Raw genomic sequence first — 21,816 nt, 5'->3', positions numbered from 1 at the left:
CTAGAATGATAGTGATGAGATTAGAATACAAGAGATTAGTGTGCAAGAGAATGTTAAAGGGAAAAAAAGCAGGTCTGAAAGTGAAAAATTTATTAAAGAGGTGTTGGGATTTAAAGGTAAGTCCACAGTTCCTAATCTTAGATATGAAAAGAATAATGGTACCCTAAACAGAAAAGGAGTCCATGAAAAAGTGGACCTATTTTTCCATTTCTGATCTTTTAAGTGAGATGAAGAGCGATCCACATAAAAATGTCCAACAGACAACCAGGGCAATGAAACCAAAACTTGGTTAGAAGAACAAGGCCAGGCTGGTCGCTGTGGTTCACACCTATAATCCCAGCACATTGGGAGACCGAAGCAGTTGGATCATGAGGTCAGAAGTTCGAGACCAGCCTGGCCAACATGGTGAAACCCCATCTCTACTAAAAAATACAAAAATTAGCTGGGTATGGTGGCACATGCCTGTAGTCCCAGCTACTCAGGAGGCTGAGGCAGGAGAATTGCTTGAACCAAGGAGGCGGAGGTTGCAGTGAGCCAAGAATGCACCACTATACTCCATCCTAGACGAAAGAGTGAGACTCTATATCAAAAAAAAAAAAAAAAGGAAGAAGAAAAAGAAGAACAGGGCCAGACTAATATTATAAATGTCAATTTTATATCCATGCATATTTCTTAAACCAAAGAGAATATTGTTTTAACATAGAAAAGTAACACTGTTACCAAAAAAAGAAAAATAAAACTTTTAATAGCATGACACTTTCCCACACAATAACAAGTTCCCAAAGTGGCCCTAGCAACAGCACTTCTATGTATGTTAGCACAAGTCAAAAACTCCCTGCCTCCTACTCAAGTCCTTTGCAAACGATTCCACACCCACTGCATTATCTTTGCAGCATCTTTTTGGAACACAAAATATTAAGACAGCCTGCTAAAATGCATATGGAAGTTTCTGCCAAACATCAGGCTTTCAACTTACTGGGGGTATCCATTTTTAAATTTCTAATCAATTTAAGACATAGAAACAAAGATTTTTAGGAAATGTTAGAGGTACTGATGGATTTACATGAGCAACCAGGTACTTAAAGAGGATACCTGCAAACACCACAAAAAAACTAAAATGTCATCTGGTTTCTGTATCATCATGGCTAGATATTATCAAAATACATAAAATTTTAAAAGCAAGTAATAGAATGAAACACAATGTATCATTTATTTTAATGAACATATAACACTGTACAGACCCTTAATATTAAGGAAATATCCATATATAGTAAAAGTAAATTTAGAAAAAGATAAAAGGATATATATAAATTCATATTAACAACTCTTCTGAGAAGAGAATGGAAGAGAACTGAAAAGGGGAACAAAGAATATTTCAAACATTATTTGTAACATTTCATTTATTCCATATTTTTAAAGTCTGAAAAAAAAAAAAAACACACCAAAATGTTAACATCTGTTAATTGGGGGTAAAGGTCATAGATTGTTTATTGTATTCTCTTTGCCATTCATTATTTCTGAAATGTTACCCAAATTAAAAAAAGAAGGAAAGAAAAGGATCCGTATCTCTCGCCTAATGAAAATATCACATGAAACATATCTGACATATTCTGCCTGAATAACTCCAGGGTGAACAGGGTGAAGCAAGCAGTCAATTTCTATTTTGGACTCGACGTCTATTTCTTGAAATAGAAATGGCATAATTAGCAGATCTAAATGCTGGTTTGATCTCCCGGAGTGAATCTACAGGGTGGGGCTTAACTATGGGCAAGTTTTCCAGTGGCAGCAGCTAGGCAAGGACACTAAGCCTCAGTATCTCGCTAAGAGAAAGATTCAAGAAAGAGGAAGCTGCTAAAAGTTCTCCCAAATAAATCCAATGTCTTCCCTCCTACCCCTAATCATTCGCTTGTTCCCTTTCCAAATCCTTCCTCAAGTCACCAATAGACACATTCTGCAGATTAGTGGAGCTTTTCGCTTCTAAGAGGTGAATCTCTGATTAGTCTTTTGGGTTTGTCATTGGCTCACTAGAGAAAGGCACAGCAAGTTCTTTAGAACTCCGCCGGGCACAGTGGCTCCCAACTGTAATCCCAGCACTTTGGGAGGCCGAGGCAGGTGGATCACCTGAGGTCAAGAGTTTGAGACCAGCCTAGCCAACATGGCAAAACCTCATGTCTACTAAAAATATAAAAATTAGCTGGGTATGTGGGGGGCACACCTGTAGTCCCAGCTACTCGGCAGGCTGAGGCAGTAGAATCGCTTGAACCTGAGACGCAGAGATTGCAGGGAGCCAAGATCGTGCCACTGCACTTCAGCCTGAGTAACAGAGCAAGACTCTGTCTCAAAAAGAAAAGAAAAGAAAAGAACTCCATGTCTTCTCGGAATATCACTTTTTTCCATACAGGCATCAGGGATATAAGTTTAAGGACAAAAATCCCTGCCCTCAAAGACATGTCTATTAATTTATCTTTCACTCAATTTCTTAGTCTTAAAATGTTCCCACCAATAAACCCAAGAAAAATCAAGTCTAAACTGTGGCTAAATGATTCCTTAGAATTATTATGACCATCATGAGTCACGGTAAGAACGAGGTATGAGACGAAGCTATTTGAACAGGGCAACCACTTAGGAAGGTCTGTGTCTGCCTAACATGCCCAAGCCACCACTGGTAAACCAGGACAATGGGACATTACAGAGAACAAGGAGGAATGCATGCTCATTCATGTGTGACTGTACTTCTTCTTACCAGAGATTAAGTTCAGCAACTGCCAAGACTGCTACACTTAAGAGGACAAAAATAAAGGAAACATACTGTGTACCTGTTCTATATTTGTTTTGGGAACAACACGATGTAAAGAAGTTATATAGTCATTCCTCTGTATATGTGGGAGATTAGTTCTAGGACTTCCCCCGATACCAAAATCTGCTGATGCTCAAATCCCTGATATAAAATAACCCAGTGTTTGCAAATAACCTGTGCATATCCTCCTGTACACTTTAAATCATATCTAGATTACTTAGAATACCTAATGCAATGTAAATGCTATGCAAATAGCTGTTGTATTGTTTAGGGGATTATGACAGGAAAAAATGTCTGGACATGTTCAGTACAGAAACCGCCATTCATTTTTTTCATATTTTTGATCTGCCGTTGGTTGAATTCAGATGCAGAACCCACACACACAGGGGGCTGACAGTATAGTGATATCGTACGCAGTCCAAACTTCAGGAACAGAACTCCTTTCAACAGGGTTTAGGCATAAAAAAAAAAAAATTGGTATGGTTTCTAGTACTCTTGACTCCAGATTAATAGTAGCAACAGAGTAATAAAGTTTCTCAGAATCGAGGACTTCTAAAGGCAGGCTAGGGCGTGGCCTAGAGAAGATGCAACAGCCAAAACCCCGATCATCTCAGACCCTGGGAAAGCACAGACCAGACAAAGGTCACATGCGACCTCCACATATGGGGTCAAACTGTCCCACGAAAAACAAGTGGGCATGTGCCTGGCGAAACAATACAGGGTGCCAATTTAGACAAAAAGAGAAAGAAAATGCATGCCTTGAACACATTCCTGCATCTGACTAGAGTGGCGGGTATGTAAAATAAAAATAAGAGTAATGGAAAATACCATACAGAGAGGCCTCAACATGATAGGGTTTGAAAGGTGTAATTTAGATTCAGTGTAGTACATCCAAAGAATCAATTTTATTTTATTTTATTTTATTTTTTGAGACAGGGTCTCACTCTGTCACCTGGGCTAGAATGCAGTGGTACACTCTTGGCTCACCACAACCTTCACCTTCCAGGTTCAAGCAATTCTCCTCCCTCAGCCTCCCACGTAGCTGGGATTACAGGTGCATGCCACCACACCTGGATAATCTTTGTTATTTTTAGTAGAGATGGGGTTTTGCCACATTGGCCAGGCTGGTGTCGAACTCCTGATCTCAAGTGATATGCACCCCTTGGCCTCCTAAAGTGCTGGGATTATAGGCATAAGCCACTGCACCCGACCCAATGGTCATTTCTAAAAACAAAGATGACTTCTATACCAACACACACAATGAAGAGGTAATGAATATCTGCTCAAAGAAGGCAGCAGCAGTAACTCAGACAGAAGAATGACAACATGAGACACTATGAGTAGGAAGAGATGACAATATCAGGTTACTGAACAGATAGCAGAGACGGAAAAAAGAAAAAAAAACTAAACAGCTTTTCTCGGGTATTTAACCAACAGTACTGTTAATTAATAATGAATAGCAACTCCAATTTACTGGCCTTTGGTATGTGCCAGGCACTGCACTAAATACTTCTTATGTGTATTTAGTGCAGTGCCTGGCACATACCAAATGTGGATTTAATTCTCATTACCAACTTTTGTGATAGGTACTCTAATTAGCCTGTTTCAGATTAAAAAAAAAAACAAAAAAAAAAAAAAACGGAGGCTTGGAGAGAATAAATAACTTGTCTAAATTCATAAGACCAGCAATAAGCAGGGCTGGAATTTGGAAGCCAACGTGTTTAGTTTTACAGTCTACATTCTTAACCATTAGGACATATGGCCATAAGGTTTTCAGTTGCATGTTCAGGGCAATGTATACCAATTAAGCAAGGAAGAGAGCTGTGGAAACCGACCTCCCAGGACACTGGAAGGCTACAAGCAGAGTCATTGTTAAGAACACCCAACCCTTCTGTCTCTTCACAAAAGAGCTTTTGGTCTTGAAGAAGCTAAATTTCGTTCAAAGCCTAGGAGAACCTGCTGTTCATGAACATCCCCGTAAAAGGAAGTGCACAGATGGTTCCTGTTAGTTCCATTGGCACTGTGATGTAATCTCTGACATTATCACAGGCAGTTCTGTGCCTCACTGGGAACCAAGGGGCCAGAGAAAGGTACACCTCAGTATATTGTCTCTTTTCTAGCGAATGTGGCTGCCCGATTCCAGGGTGGTTCAGGACCCTTGGCTAATTAAACAGGAACTTGAGCCTCATCGACAGTAGATGTGGGAATGTTCTCTTCCTACCAATCTGTGTACCACTTAAAAATGCTTATAGCTGGCTTTGGAGGAAGAGCAGTTAAAATCAAATGTACTCACTCTGAGATATTCACATATCCAGGATATAACCACTGAGCAATGCAAATCTGCTACAGCAAATTAGGGCTCAGGTGGATTCACTGAACTGGAGCTCATTAAAGCCACAGACAGTTTAGAAGCCACTCAGACAGAAATGATAGCTGAAACCAAGACAATGGGTAAACACACGATTGGGAATGTGGGGGTGAGTAACTGGATCAAGGGCTAAAGTCACTCCCACAATTAAGGGACAGGAGCATAAAGAAAACCAGTGGCAGAAACCAAGAAGAAACCAGAAAAGGAGGAACTAAGTTCCCCATCACCAGTCATCAAATCTTTTCCCTTACACTGTTCGGATCTGTGTTAAATCTATCCCTGCCCTACCACCCCTTACTCCTTAGTTCAGTTCCTCACTATTGCCTGCCTGTTCTGTGTCAGTGACCTCCTCTCAACCTGACCCCACTACATAATTCAGTGAATTAACTAAATTCCATATATGATCATGACTGGAAAGTCCTATAGCCTGTGTCTCAACCTGAGGTAGTGTGCGGATAGGACTAGGCATTTAAAAAAAGATACCTCTTTCTAGCGTGTCAATTGCACACAGCAGAAAGTGACTTTTAATCTTTTACGTGAAACATACAATTTCAAAACAATTTCATGCCTGCAGTTGGCTACTTTTCAATATGTCCCAACCTTCTCCTGGGAAGAGGTGCATGTTGGTGGAATAACTGAAGGCACTGGTCAAAATAGGTGGGACTTATGCTTATCCAAATTATGTGAAGGAGCCAAAGAAAGATTAAAGATACATAAAGGAGAGGAAACTTCCAATATGAATTCAAATCCCACAGTTCTCATGCATTGGTCTCTGATGTACAGAAGAATGGGTAACCTGGGTTTGAATCCTGGCTCTACCAGTTCCTAGTTATATGACCCCAAAGGCAAATCATCTAACTTCTCCCTGACTCCACTTTTCTATTTGAAAATGAAAATGGCAATACTCAAAGGACATGTAGGGAGGGTTTGCATAGCACAGCGCCTGGCATACAGTAAAGAACCAAGAAATGACAGCTCTTCTCTGTAAACACCAAGCTTGTACCAATCTATTAAAGCATTCCAATGGCCAATGCTTTATTTTATTTTGAGACAGAGTCTCACTCTGCTGCCCAGGCTAGAGTGCAGTGGCGCAATCTCAGTTCACTGCAGCCTCTGCATCCCAGGTTCAAACAATTCTCCTGCCTCAGCTTCCCAAGTAGCTGGGATTACAGGTGCCGACTACCACACTTGGCTAATTTCTGTATTTTTAATAGAGACGAGGTTTCACCATATTGGCCAGGCTGGTCTGGAACTCCTGACCTCAAGTAATTTACCTACCTCAACCTCTCAAAGTGCTGGGATTACAGACGTGAGCCACCACACCTGGCCCCCAAAGCTTTTATTCATTCCAAAATTGTTATTAGACAGGAAAATGTCTATTTTGATAAGCAGCCTTGCCATATCATTCATAGCCTGTCCCAAAGGGTACTTTTAGCACCATATGCAAAAATAAGAGTAAATTTAAATACCCAGTTCCAGACCCATCTGGAAATTAGAAGCACCCAGGAATAACCCAGGAAATTAGAAGCCAAGTCAAAATCACTTTAGTCATCATTTATTAAGTGTAAGACACTGAACTGAAAACAACTGAACAGATCTGGTAGTGAGATTCATAGTCGGTACGGTCACCAATGATTAAATAAAAGTACTTTACTGAAGATATCGCTCTGAAATGCACATGAGAGGAAGCACACAGGAAAAGCCAGTGTCACCACAATCCCTGCTGATCTAGGACAGCTGCTAACCGGTTCCCAGGAGAAGTGCACAAATATACACAGACATTTAAATAATCTTTTCTTGTCTAGGCACCAAGTCTTGTGTATTCAGCAATCACTCAAATTATGTGAAGGAATTCAGGGAGGGAGGAGCAGCTTAAAAACAGGTCTGGCCTGAAGCAGGAGGACCTGTTTCAAGCTACAGGCAGCATTAGCAGGAAGAAGCCAGTGAAAAGCCTGTAGCTGAGGGCTGAAGAAAGTTGCCTTCCCTTCCATTCTCCTCTCACCCTAGTTCCAACAGGATGTCTTCAGTCCCATCTGACTGCCTTCTACATAATAGGTTTCACTGATGGCTTCCCTTTTTTCTAAAGGAAACTTTATCTGATTTTTTATCAGCCATTTCTCAAAACTATGAATTTTAAAGAAGGGGGTATATTGGAGTAAATAGAACTTTTGTTTGTCGTTCCACCCATGGAATGATTGTAACAAATCTACGTGATAAGAACAGAGGTCAACTTTTCACCTACTCTATTATACTACAGGAACCTTGAAGGCACAGATGCTTTAGACATTTTTGAATCTGCTCTCAAAATACAATATAAGATACATAAAAGGATAATTACATGCAATGAATACATCATTCTAAAAACAAGAACAAGTGTTTTAATTTTTGTTTGTTTTTTAATTTATGTTTTTTTTGAGACTGAGTCTTGCTCTGTTGCCAGGTCGGAGTGCAATGATGCAGCTCACTACAACCTCCAACTCCTGGGTTCAAGCCATTCCCCTGCCTCAGGCTCCCAAGTAGCATGGGACTATAAGCATGTGGGACTACAGGCATGAGCCACCACACCCAGCTAATTTTTTGTATTTTAGTAGAGATGAGGTTTCACTATGTTAGTCAAGATGATCTCGATCTCCTGACCTCATGATTCACCCACCTCTGCCTCCCAAAGTACTGAGCCACTGTGACCGGCCAAATGTTTTAATTTTTCAAAATTTCAATTTAACAGCTCCGAGACGTTTCTGCCATTATTTTTTTATTTCAAGTGAATTAAGCTACTTTCAGAATATAACAAAAGGACTTTTCTATTAATAGTGTCCTTTAGATTTGCTTCTAAACACCAGTGCAATTTAGCTTGGTGTTTCCAAGAAAAATGATGTAGAGACCAATTTAATTTACACATCCTGAACAGTCCTGTTCTATAATCTAGGGAACCAATTCATAATATTGAAAACTGATTTTAAAAACAGAAAGAATCGGGCACCTAATCTACCTTTTCTGTACTAACTAGATATCAAAGAGTTTATGAGGGAAAGTTTCTCTTTATAAAAATATTCTAATAACTAAAAAAAAAAAAAAAAAAAAAACCAATAAAAATATCATCATCTTGCAAACCCTTGATAAAATAATGGATCTAGGCAACGGTTATCAATGGTCATGAACACTACAAAAATCAAGACAATCAACATCACCTGACAGCGGTGAGAAGAACAGGCCACTAGCTACAAAGCAGTTTTGCCAAAAAAGAGAAATTGAATCAAATCAAGATCTGATTACTATTTACAGGAAATAAAAGAACATAAGAACATGTTAAACCCTTCATTAAATAAAAAGCATTACAACAGGTGGTAGCCTGTTTTTTTTTTTTATTTAATTATGATGACCAAACAAGTACTTCTTGATAAATAAACAGAACATTTCTTCATGTTCTCTTTGTGATTATCTTCATCTTAAAAGATGAGGAAAGTCTATCAAGCATAAGTATGTTTATGGATGTATTTATTGTGATAAGACAATATGTAGAACTTTGTACATGTCAGGAGTTGCCTATCTCAAAAACATTTTCTTTCCTAGTGTTACTAAACTTCCTTTCACTTGGAAAACTATAGCACAGCTGAGCCAAGAAGTAGCCGGTCCCTGCTTCTAAAAGGACAACTTTAGGAGTGATAAGCAAAGGAGAATCTGGATGTAGTTGAACGAGAGACAGATCACTGTGAGGAGCCCACCTTCAACTGAACTGGCAAGCCAGCTGCTCTCAAAGTGCTTCAAGACACCCTGGGGGTCCTCAGGCACCTTTCAGGATGTCCATGACATCAAAACTATCATTATAATGGTCACTCACAACTTTCAAAGACCGACATGAAACACTGATGATGATCAAAGCAAGGGTGTGTAAAATTGCTGGCCCCTTAGCATGAATCAAGGCAGTGGCACCACCAGTATAGGTCATCATGACCACTGTGAGCTCACAATGGAAAAAAAAGGAAGGTATAAAAATATCCTTGATGAAACAGTGAACATAAGCAATTGCGTAAAATCTCAACCCCTGAGTATGTGCCTTTTTTTTTTTAATACTCTTTGTGCTGAAGTAGAAGGTTCACAGGAAGGAGTTGTGTGGCATACTGAAGTATGGAAGTTGTCTCAAGGAAAAGAATTTATGCCAACGGTTTGATCAGCAAGCTGAACTAGCAACTTTGTTTATAGAATATCATTTTTACATGAAATCAACACTGAAAGTATTAGTATTGAAAGTTAGGTATTTGGCACTTTCTCAAAAGCAAAATGAGCCTGTTGCTTCAAAAAAAAAAAAAATCACTGACGTATTTGTTGCCAATGATAAAAGTCAAGCCTTCAAACAAAAATTAGATACTTAGAAAAATTGTATCTGCCACCAAAAGTGTGACAGCTTTCCCAATATGCAGACAGTTAGTAAGATGACATCGTGTACTTTAAAATTTTTAGAGGGTAGATCTTGTGTTAAGTGTTTTTAACACACACAAAATAAAAACAAAACACAAGGACACAAGGAAACTTTGGAGGTGATGGACATGTATAGCACCTGGATTGCGGTGATGGAAAATGTAATATACATTAAAGTATATTTGCAATGTGAAATCTGAAACCGTATCAGTTAACTTTTCTCACCTTGTTGTATTTAAATCCATTGGTCTATCTTTCATTTTGGATCTTTCTTACCCATGCATAATTTGGAAAATATTGGCTTACGGACTTAAATGTTAGCATATTTTATAATACCAAATACAGGAGTGTATACTTTTGTCCAAACTCCCCAAATTCTATACGTTGATCATAAAAAATTTTTAAAGAAAATATTTGTGTACATCTATACAATATGCTTGTGTTTTAAGCTGTGTTATTACAAAAGAGTCAAAAAGTTAAAAACCAGCCAGGCACAGTGGCTCACGCCTATAATCTCAGCACTTTAGGAGGCTGAGGCACGCTAATCACAAGGTCAAGAGATCGAGACCATCCTGACCAACATCATAGCTGTACTAAAAATACTAAAATTAGCTGGGTGAGGTGGAGCACACCTGTAGCCCCAGCTACTCAGGAGGCTGAGGCAAGAGAATCGCTTGAACCCAGGAGGCAGACGTTGCAATGAGCCGAGATCACGCCACTGCACTCCAGCCTGGCAACAGAGCAAGATTCTGTCTCGGAAAAGGAAAAAAAAGAAAAGTTAAAAACCGTTGAAAAGTTTACACAGCAAAAAAGGTAAGCTAAGCTTAGTTTATTGTTAAAGGAAAAAATACTTTTTAGATGAATGTAGTGTCACCTAGACATAATGTTTATAAAGTCTACAGTAGTTAGTGTACAGCCATGCCTTAGGCCTTCACATTCACTCACCACCCACTCACTGACTCACCCAGAGCAACTTCCAGTCCAGACACAGGCAAAGTGTCCTATGCAGGTGGACCATGTTTAATCTTTCCTACCATATTTTTACTGTACCTTTTCTATGTCTACAGATGTTTAGATATACAAACACCATCATGTTCCAGTTACCTACAGTATTCGGGACAGTAACCTACTGCACAGGTTTGTAGCATAGGAGCAATAGGCTATCCCATATAGCCTAGGTGTGTAGTAGGCTATGTTATCTACGTTTGTGTAAATGCAGTCTGCGATGTTCACACAAGGATGAAATCACCTAATGACACATTCTTCAGAACATATCCCTGTAAAGTGATGCATAGCATATGCGTATATATGTAAGATTCCCCTACACCAGGGGAAATAAACAATAGAAAATAAAACGGAAAAAAATGGCATTCACAATAGAAACAAAAGCTGAAATAACTAGGAATTAGTGTAACAAAGAAGATGAGATCATTACAGAAAAAGAAATTTGACCTCCATTGAATAAAAGTTAAATACTACTGATGAGTGATTTCCACTCAGGACATAGATCAGTATCACTGGAGGAGGTTTTAAGAAATACAACTGCTGGACTCCACTGCCTAGAGATTACAATTCATTTCCTCTGTGGTCAATGGGATATATGGTTTTTAAAAGCTACCTAGTGAATTCTAATATAAAACCATGGTTGAAAACTACCAGTTTAAATATATTTTTAAAAGAACACAGGAGGGACTCATTCTTCTAGATATCAAGATAGATAGGCCTGGCGCAGTGGCTCATGCCTGTAATCCGAACACTTTGGGAGGCCAGGGCGGGCAGATGGCGAGGTCAAGAGATCGAGACCATCCTGGCCAACATGGTGAAACCCCGTCTCTACTAAAAATACAAAAATTAGCTGGGTGTGGTGGTGTGCGCCTGTAGTCCCAGCTACTCAGGAGGCTGAGGCAGGAGAATTGCGTGAATCTGGGAGGTGGAGTTTGCAGTGGGCCGAGATAACACCACTGCACTCCAGCCTGGCAACAGAGCAAGACTCCATCTCAAAAAAAAAAAAAAAAAAAAAAAAAGATACAGAAACAAGTTGTAGCAATAAAAATAAAAGCAAAAACCACTGTGAAATTAGAACAGAAACAGACAAATTGATCAGAATAGAGCGGGGAGACTAAAAAGGTGAGACAGAGAATATGTGTATGTGTCGGAGTGTGTGTGCATACAAGTGTGTGGATCTTAATATATGATACAGGTAGCATCACAAATCACTAAGTTATTTAGCAAATGAGATATGGGAAAATTGTCTTGCCATAGAAGAAAATGTAGAAACATAACTTTGGTAAATATGAATGGATAGATATTTCCTACACAAGACCCTGAAGGTTAAAAAAAAAAAAAAAAAAAAGGGATGGATCATAACAAAGTTAAAGATTCTATTTAAAAAAATATTTCAAAGAAAAAAATCCAACAGGTAAAAAACTAAGATGTGTATACCATTTAAAATCTAACAAGAAAAAGAAGAAAGCTGCTAAAATTTTTCTTGGAAAAAGAAGAAAACTGCTAAAAATTAGGGGAGAAAAATGGGAAAGAGATATGAAAAGCTAATAGAAAAAGAGGCAAAGGACACATAAATGCTCAACTCACCCAAGGAAAAACCCACACAGTATACAATAGATACCCCACTGCATTAGTAATCAGATACTTGCAAATAAGAACAGTAACATATCACTTTGTGCTGAATTGCTCCATCTGTTGCATCAGATTGGAAAAAATTATAAGGTCAGAAAATGCCACATGCCAGCAAGAATGCAGGAAGCAGCAGCTAGTGAGAGTGTCAACGACATAATAATCTGGCCGTCCTTAGGGGAATTATGCACACACCAGAGAGAGAGGGTCTCATGGGGCCAAGGTAGAACATGAATGGGGACAGGTGATAAAGGGGAAAGATACAAATAAAATAAGGTAGGAGACTCTACATGAGCCAATCATGATAATGTGCCATGAAGTGAGCGCTAACTCCAGCCTGAGCCCCTGAGCTCGGGAGGAAAGCAGAGAGGGGCAGCTCCACATCAGAGGTGCCTTCACCGAACCAGCAGGTGTTCAATCTCCATAAACCAGGAACTCCATCCCAACCCAGGGACCCAGTAGCAAAGGTCAAGTCCTTACCCTCTTAGGGTTAATGTCCTAGTGAAGAAAACAATAAAAAGTAAACAAATAAGATGATGATAGGAGTGTGATAACAGCTACAATGGAAATAAGACGGTGATCGTGACAGAGTAAAGGAAAGAGGGTTTCACTAATGGAAGGACAGCCAGAGGTGAGCTCCTGCAGGTCTGTGGAAAGAAAAGAAACCAGGCATTCAGCAAGTTGAGAGAAAAGATCCCTGAGAACTGTATTCAAGGTCATCAAATACAAAGTTGTCATAGTACACGTGATAGTATGTTCTAAAGATGACTTTCAGGTACTTCCTGTCATTCAGCTCCCAGAAGCAACTTTTAAAATGCCTGTTACATAAAATGTAAACTATGAGGATTATCGTGAGAGTCCAACATACCGTGATCTAAAAATCCAAACTTTCTGAAGGGAAGAGGGAGGAGGCAGCACCAATATGAACATTCTATGTCTCTAAAAAAACGTTTCTGGAAAATTACTAGGATCCACAACTTTTCCTTCACTCATTAAAAAGTAATTGAGTACTCATATTTTTTTTCCCCAGCACAGTGCTAGGAAATGAGGTTAAGTATTAAATTTTCTGTCTTTGGTTCAATGGCATAAGATGCAGGATTCTATCTATTTTATATACTTATGTTTTCTATGGATAAAAGAAAACATTTATTCCATGCTTGCAATCTACAAGGCAGTTCCCTGAGCTTCTATTCATTGGAACTCACTTACATTCGCAACAGCAAAATACTATATTATTTCCACTTTAGAGATGGAACAACAGAGGTTAGAAACTTGCCTGAAGTCAAAGCACTAGTAAGCAGCAAAATAGGGATTCAAACCTAGATCTCTCAAACTTCAAAGCCTGTGTTACCCACTACACTTATGTTTCCCCCTAGAATGTACTCAGTTGTTTTCAGGCAGTGGCCCCTGCAGTGGCTGCAGCACAAGACCTTAGAATCTACTAGAAATGCAAATTGCCAAGACCCCCCCACCCCCTTCCCTCCCAGACCTACTGATCAGAAACTCTGGGGCTAGAAGGCAGCTACCTAAGGTTTGACAAGCCCTCCATGTGATCCTAAGGAATGCTAAAGTTTGAGAACCAGTGGTAGAAATTTTTCATACTAAGCTTAACATGAAAGGTGAAATCACTACATTTTGAAACTTCGAAAATATAAAATTTGTATCCTATTTAAAATGACTATAAAGAAATCAAAATCATGTTAATTTATTTCCTCACTGCTCAACTTCCTTCTCCCAAACTTGACAAAATGCCTAATCTGTATCCTGATTACGCTATGTACAAAAAGGATACTCTGATGGGCTTTAGAGCACAGAGGTCTGAACTCACTCTTCAGAAGTAATCAGAAGCCATAATAGGAAGAGAAAATTATTTTGAATATCAGCAGTAGAAGCTTGATAAATCTTGGACCATAACTCCAAATTTTGATCCCAGGCTCAACTCCAAGTTTTTATATCATCACTTCAACAGTCTTCCCATTGCCAAAAAAGATGTTACAACCCTGAGAAATATTCGATTATCAAGATTCAAACTGCTTTAAGTACACATACAGAGAAACCATCCAAGAGTGTGTTTTTATCATAAGTAAAGCTAAGTGATGTCTAATTACACATCAGACCCTCTGACAGTATTCCCTACAGCAAAAAGGGTTAACATTATCCCCGTCCCTACCTACATCTGCCGTGTACAGCATCCTACCTGACCGTTCCCTTTTCAAAGCTACACCTAGACCAGGAGTCCAACTCAAGTCCTCAATTTGAGCAGTACACCTCTATGTGTATTCAAGTTTGCCTATTTCTAATAAGGCCTTTTTTTGTTCTTAAAGGGATGGAAGAAAGAGTATGAGAAATAAGTGTATTCAAGCACCTACCATAATCTGAAATCTACCATAAGCCAAATAACTCTATGAAACTATTCACTTGCATACTCGAGTCATTAATTTTATAAAGTTCAGGTTTCTACTCATTTCAAACATAAATTTGAAGATTAAGGAGTACTTAGTCCAAGCGTGGACCACAGGAGAGCTATAAACCTGTCTTAAAATGCTTAATGACCTGATTAAGGTCATCAAAGGTGAAGAGAGCTCTGGGAAGCCTGGATGAGGGCAGCCTTTTAATCTGCCTGGCTACCTACAACCAACTGCCCACACTCTCCTAAGGGCCGAAGGCACTGCCAAGAACAACCTTCCTAGAAGGGCTGAATCCTATTCATTTTCTCTCTTCCAAATCTCCATCAAATCCCCTGAGAACTAGCAGTGTTCTAGTAAGAAACAAATTACCACTGCTCTCCACCCCACCCACAGTTCAACGGAACTGTAATAAACACACACACACACACACACACACCAACTACTGAAAGACTTTCTCACTTAGATTCCTATCCTACATTTTCAAAGCGCAAAGTTGTCTTCAAAACATCTTGCAACATGCAATCGTACCAGCTCGTCTTTATTCTCCACTAATACTGTCATTTCTATACCCAAAATGGGTGTTGCAATCGCTATGCTTTTTCATCTCCCTTCGCAAACAATCAGTAACAAGCAACCCAATCAGTAATAAACAAGCCTGACAAATAGCTCCTATCTTCAGAGAAAAAAAGAATGCTCTCCTCTCTTTCATAAGTAAAGCAAGCTGATAATGTTCTCCTACATAAAAAGACTAGATGCCTCTTCAAGAAAAAAAATTTACATGCCTGGAAAAACATCTTATTTGGGAATTTTGTTTTTGTTTTGTTTTTTAACTTAAGCATCTGTTCATAGTAGGTAGCAAATAACTTTGCCACACATATGCTCTGTAGTACTTAAAGACTCAGTAATCTAAGAAAGCAAAGCGTTAAGACTAGGCTCAAAGAGCTAAGTCCTAGCTAGTTTACATAAAATTTAAACAAAACACAAGCCATTAAAAAAAAAAGTTCAACTACTCATAAATGAAGACCAAGAAATCTACACTTTGGTCTGGGCTTCTGAACACAGGGAAACTCAGAGGGTCCAATAGGAGAGGATATTTCTGAAATCACAGGCATACCTTGAAGATACCATGTGTTCCATTCCAGACCACCTTAGGAAAACTAACATTGCAATATGGCCAGTAACAGAAATTTTCTGTTTTCCTAATGCATATACCAGTTATATTTATAGCATACTGTAGTCTATTATGTGGACAATAGCATTATGTCTTAATTTTAAAGTGCTTTATTATTTTTAAGAAATGCTAGTGATCATCTGAGCCTTTGGGGAGTCATAATCTTTTTGCTAGTGGAGGATTTTGCCTTGGTGTTGATGGCTGCTGACTGAACAAGGTGCTGATTGCTGAAAGCTAGGATGGCTGTGGCAATTTCTTAAAATAAGAAAACAATGAAGTTTGCCACATTGACTGACTCTGCCTTTCACAAAAGATTTCTCTTTTGATAGCATTTTACTCACAGTAGAACCTCATTCACAATTGAAGTTAATCCTATCGTGCCCTGTCACTGCTTAATTAACTAAGTTTACAGAATATTCTAAATCCTCCACTGTCATTTCAACAATGCTCACAGCATCTTCACCAAAAATGGATTCCCTCTCAAGAATCCACTTTCTTTGCTCATCCAGAAGAAGCAGCTCTTCATCCATTCAAGTTTGATAATGAGATTGCAGCAATTCAGTCACATTTTCAGGGTCCACTTCTAATTCTAATTCTCTTGCTATTTCCACCACATCTGCAGGTACCTCTTCCTCTGAAGTCTTGAACCCCTGAAAGTCATCCATGAGGGTTGGAATCAACTTCTTCCAAATTTCTGTCAATGTTAATATTTTGACCTCCTCCCTTGAATCACAAATGCCCTTAATGGCACCTAGAACTGTGAATCTTTCCCAGGTTTTCAATTTACTTAGCCAAGACCCATCAGAAGAATCACTATCTATGGCAGCTATAGCTTTACAAGATGTGTTTCTTAAATAATAAGTCCTAAAAGGTGCAATCACTCCTAGATCCATAGGTACAGTGTGGATATTGTGTTAGCAGGTATGAAAACATTAACTTCCTTTCCTTGTTCATCTCCGTCAGAGCTCTTGGGTGGTCAAGTACATTGCCACTGAACAGTACTGTTTCAATGACGCCTTTTTTTCTGAGCAGTGGGTCTCGACAGTGAGCTTAACAGATTCAGTAAACCATGCTGTAAACAAATGTATTGTCATCCAGGCTTTGTTGCTCTATTTATAGAGCACAAGCAGCATAGATTTTGCATAATGCTTAATGATTTTTGGAATGGTAAATGAGCACTGCCTTCAACTTGAAGTCACCGGCTGCATTAGCTCCAAACAAAAGAGTCAGCCTAGCCTTTCACATGAGGCATTGACTTCTTTCTAGCTAAGAAAGTCAAAGATGGCATCTTTTTCCAACAGAAGGCTATTTCATCTACAGTATGGTTCAGTGTAGCCACCATCATCAATGATCTTAGCTAGATCTTCTGGATAACCTGCTACAGCTTCTATATCAGCATTTGCTGCTTCACCTTGCACTTTCATGTTAAGGAAGTGGCTTCATTCCTTAAACCTCATGAAACAACCTCTTCTAGCTTCCAACTTTTCTTTTCTCTCTCTCTCTGCTTTTTTTTTTTTTTTTTTTTTTGAGATGGAGTCTTACTCTCTTACCAGGCTGGAGTGCAGTAGCATGATCTCAGCTCACTGCAACCTCCACCTCCTGGGTTCAAGCAATTCCCCTGCCTCAGCCTCCCAAGTAGCTGAGATTACAGGTGAGCACCACCATGCCCGGCTAGTTTTTTGTATTTAAATTGAGAAGGGGTTTCACCATGTTGGCCAGGATGGTTTCAATCTCCTGACCTCGTGATCCACCTGCCTCTGCCTCCCAAAGTGCTGGGATTACAGGCATGCGCCACCATGACCAGCTGCTTCCAACTTTTCCTCTGCAGCTTCCTTACCTCTCTCAGCCTTCATTGAATTGAAGAGAGTTACAGTTTTGCTCTGCTAGCTTAAGGGAATGTTGTGGCTGGTTTGATTTTCTACCCAGACCACTAAAACTTTCTCTATATCAGCAATAAGGCTGTTATACTTTTTATCGTTTGTGTGTTCAGTGGAGTAGCACTTTTAATTTCTTTCAAGAACATTTCCTTTGTATTCAGAGCTTGGTTGTTTGGTGCAAGAGGCCTAGCTTTTGGCCTGTCTCAGCTTTTGTCATGACTTCCTCACTAAGCTCACTCATTTCTAGCTTTTTGATTTAAAGTGAGAGACATGCAACTCTTTGATTCACTTGAACACTTAAAGACCAATGTAAAGTTATTAACTGGCCTAATTTCAATATTGTTGTGTCTCAGGGAATAGGGAGGCCTGGAGAGAGGAAGAGAGATGCAGAATGGCCATTTGGTGGAATATCAAAACATATGCAACATTTATCAATTAAGTTCACCATATTACATAGGTGTGGTTCATGGAGCCCCAAAACAATTAGAATAATAACATCAAAGATCACCTACCACAGATCACCATAACAGATAAGATAACAATGAAAAGGTCTGCAATATTGTGAGAATTACCAAACTATGACAGAGACACACAGAATGAACATATACTATCAGAAGAATGGCGCCAGTAGACGTGCAGAGTTGCCAACGAACCTTCGGTTTATAAAAAAGTATCTTCAGTGCACAAGCCTCACTAACAATTCCCTTCACTTTAAATTCAAAATGAAGGAATACCCTTTCCTTCCAAATGAATCTCATTTAATAAAATGAAGACTTAAGTCATTCATTGTCTGAACTGCAGTTAGGAGAGAAACAGTTGCAGTACCTTGTATCTTTGTCAGTGAGATGTTCATAATAAGGAAAACCAAAAATCTGTTTGAAATCTCCAATAAGCAGCCCCCAGTGGAAAAAAAGAAAAAAGTCACAGAAACTCTGAAAACCATGGGGGAGGGGGAGGAGTCAAAGCTTCAGGTAAGAATACAGGCAAATACTTTACACACAGCCAACATATCTTTCCAGTGTCCCACACTGCACGAGGGCTGGGCTTATGAGAATAAATGATTCATTTTTTATATAATCAACAGATGATAAAAGGTTCCTTTATGAATATTTTTGCTTGGGTGCTAGGAATTTTAATTTGACAGAGAGTAAAAGTTAAAGCCACTAAAACACAAATAAATAGAATGATAGCCTTGTGTAAGAGTTGCCTTATATGTTATATGAATATGTTAAAATGTACATATGCAACAGAGGTATTAGCCACAAAACAAGAGATAACTTCATGTTTAGAACAGTTCCATTCAGGCCAGGTGTGATGGCTCATGCCTGTGATCTCAGCACTTTGGGTGGCCAAAGCGGGCAGATTACTTGAGGTCAGGAGTTGGAGATCAGCCTGGCCAACATGGTGAAACCGCCCACAAAAATACAAAAAAATTAGCTGGATGTGATGGTGTGCACCTGTAGTCCCAGCCACTTGCGAGACTGAGGCACAAGAATTGCTTGAACTTGGGAGGCAGAGTTTGCATGAGCCACTGCACTCCAGCCTGGATAACAGAGTGAGACTCCATCTCAAAAAAAAGGAGTTCCATTTAGTAATCCATAAGACACCTTCACATTCCTGATAACTTGTAAATTTAACATAACCTAACAATTCTCTAAAATTCCCTAAGCCTTAACATCACACAAGAGTTTACTCCCAACTACCCATTTCAGCTTGTCTTACACTAAGGCCCAAAATCCTTTGGTCGAGTTATTCTAATTAAGAAATTATTTTTCAACCCGTCTATAAATTCAAACACTTCCTGAAACAAAGTCATAAGTCAGGATCAAAATGCATTTCATTAGTATTTGCCTTCTGCATACCACTTATTTCAATTCAATTCAAAAAATTGTACCAAAATTCAATACTGCACTAGAAACGCAAACATAAATAAGGTTCTCTAATTCGGAAAGCTTCCCAAAATTTAAAATAGAGATTTTCACACAGCACTACTAACTTTTGTTTGTTTTACCTGTGTGGAAAATTGCCTTTCACCTGAAATTCAAACTAGCTTAGCAACCTGAATGGAAAGAAAAACCTTAGAGATAATATTTCTTTACTTGAAAATAACCGTCTCCACCTCTGACCTGTGTACACGGGATCGAATTGGTATGCAGAAGCTGGCTTGATGGCGGGAATCTTATCCGGATTTTTTAATTAAATCCATTACAAGTATAAAATAAAGTAGGAACAAAGTGAGGCAGGATTCCTTTCATCTCTAGGGCTTTCAGTTTACATACCTGTAAAATGGGCATGCTATGCACAGCCTGCCTCAGACGCATAAGGGGGTGACATACTATACAATTGATGGAGTGCTATGAGCTTCACAAGCGATGAGCTTCACAAGTAAATGGAAATACTGTTTTTGTAGAACCAGAGTGAACCTGAGCATAGAAAACTCTCCAAGGGCCATCGCTGTGACATTTTCACTAAAACTCAGTGACCGTCATCAATTCACTTGTAAACAAACAATACATTGGCCATGTCAAAGGAAAGGTAGCAACAATTGAGGATACTTCTTTACAAGTAAATCAAATCACGTAATTAATTGCCCAAGATTTACCTGAAAACTATTACTGCCTGAATAAAGCAGGTGCATCCCTAAAGCCTCAGTCCAGAGACTGCTTTTAGGGAGCCCTTTTTTAAACGTAAATGTTGTTTTTAAAAATTAGAAAAAGAAAAAAATCACAATTCTATTCCTACCCACGGCACGGTGACAGAAACAAGGTTCCACCCCCACAATCCTTTCCAACCTGCACAGGCATTGATCACGAACACTCCTCCCCCTCATTCCTACCTCACCGCTCCCCACTTCAGCCCAGACAAAGGTGAGTTACTCTGCTGGGTCTACCTGTCACTTAAGCAAAAGCCCCCAAATAGATTCACGCTAAAGACTGCTTTTAATGTTTTTAATAGTAAAATAAGTAAATAAACGATGCTATCGTGTGGACTGCACGCCCAAACGCCTGTTCTCAGAAAACATATAATTAACATGACCCAAGTGAAGACGCCTTTCTGGCTTAGAGGAAGAAAAAAAAAGCCACCCAGCTTATTGCTCCCTTTCAATCGGTTCTTTTCCCCGGGGAGCCAGACTCTGACTCAACTCTGCAGTTTTCCCTCCACCTGCCGGTCCTCCCCGCCCTGGGTCGGCGCTGCCGCCGCCCCTGCCCGGAGTCCCGCGTGTCCCCAAGGGTCCCCAGAGATCTCCAGGGGTCCTCAGGGTCCCTCCCGAGGCGGCCCAGCCCCTGCCCCGGCCCCGCCCCCACCTCCCCGCAAGGTGCCCGCCGCGGGCTCCAGGGCGGAGGCGCCTCCAGGCGGGCGGGAGGCTCCTGAGCGCCGCGGCCCCGCTCGCCCGCTCGCCCGCTCAGCTAGCAGCTTCGGGAGCCGACCCCACCACCCACTCCGAACCCAGGACTCCCACAGGCGCTCTCCCGCGGCGCCCCATTACCTGCTCTGGACAGCCGCGGTCCGCGGGCGTGAGGCGCACTCGTTCTGGCCCCTGCAGCCCAGGGCCCGGAGGTAAGGAGGCAGCGACCGCCACCGCCGCAAAGGACAATCTGGAGCCAGCGGGCTCGGCACCGCCGCGGCGGGCGCAGAACGCTGGAGCCCAGTGGGAGCCCGGCCTCCGCCTCCGGTCCGGCGAGTAACCTCCACAGCCCCTACCCTCGGAGGGGCAGGGCCGCGGCTGGAGAGGCGGGGCGGGGCCGCACCTCCCGCGGGGTAAGAGGCGCCTGCTGATAGGCTGCGAAGGCGGCGGGCGTCTCAGACTTGAAGACAACCCCTCCAGCAGAACTCCCTCATTGGTCGGCAAGAGAAAACAAAGCTGGGCTCTGATTGGTGACAGCTCTGTAGCTCCTCCTCCTACCCGCAGTCACCGCAAGCTCCGCCCCTGCCCGCCCGGTTCGCTCGCCCTTGGTTCCACACTCCCCGGTAGCTGCAGACTGGGGTGTGTTTCGTGGACGAGCAACCTCCCTGAAGAGAACCCCGCATACGCAGGTTCATTCGCCAGATGCGAGTTTTCCTACGCCCCTGCGATTCGCTAATTTCCGTATAAACTTGGTGAATAACAAATCTTTAACTTCCTTTGCATTTAGAGAGATGTCCTA

The 21,816-nt window shown here is 40.6% G+C and overlaps 1 protein-coding gene across 2 annotated transcripts in view; it reads right to left on the bottom strand.

The window, feature by feature from the left end:
- The window catches only part of MPP7 (membrane palmitoylated protein 7), a 245,382-nt gene extending 224,011 nt beyond the window's left edge, over window positions 1–21,371 (bottom strand). Inside the window, exon 1 of one of the 2 annotated variants that reach the window (XM_032243784.1) lies at window positions 21,159–21,371. The gene's annotated coding sequence lies outside the window, so the exon portion shown is untranslated. The remainder of the gene's footprint in view (window positions 1–21,158) is intronic. The other variant, XM_032243788.1, reaches the window with a different exon arrangement.
- Between the last annotated feature and the right edge of the window lie 445 nt (window positions 21,372–21,816).

The sequence above is a fragment of the Sapajus apella genome, unplaced genomic scaffold (genome assembly GCF_009761245.1).
Source record: "Sapajus apella isolate SASKATOON/1434 unplaced genomic scaffold, GSC_monkey_1.0 scaffold53, whole genome shotgun sequence".
In the NCBI taxonomy this organism is placed as follows: Eukaryota; Metazoa; Chordata; class Mammalia; order Primates; family Cebidae; genus Sapajus; species Sapajus apella.
Note: the sequence above shows the minus strand (reverse complement) of the source record. Positions and strands in the feature narration are given on the sequence as shown.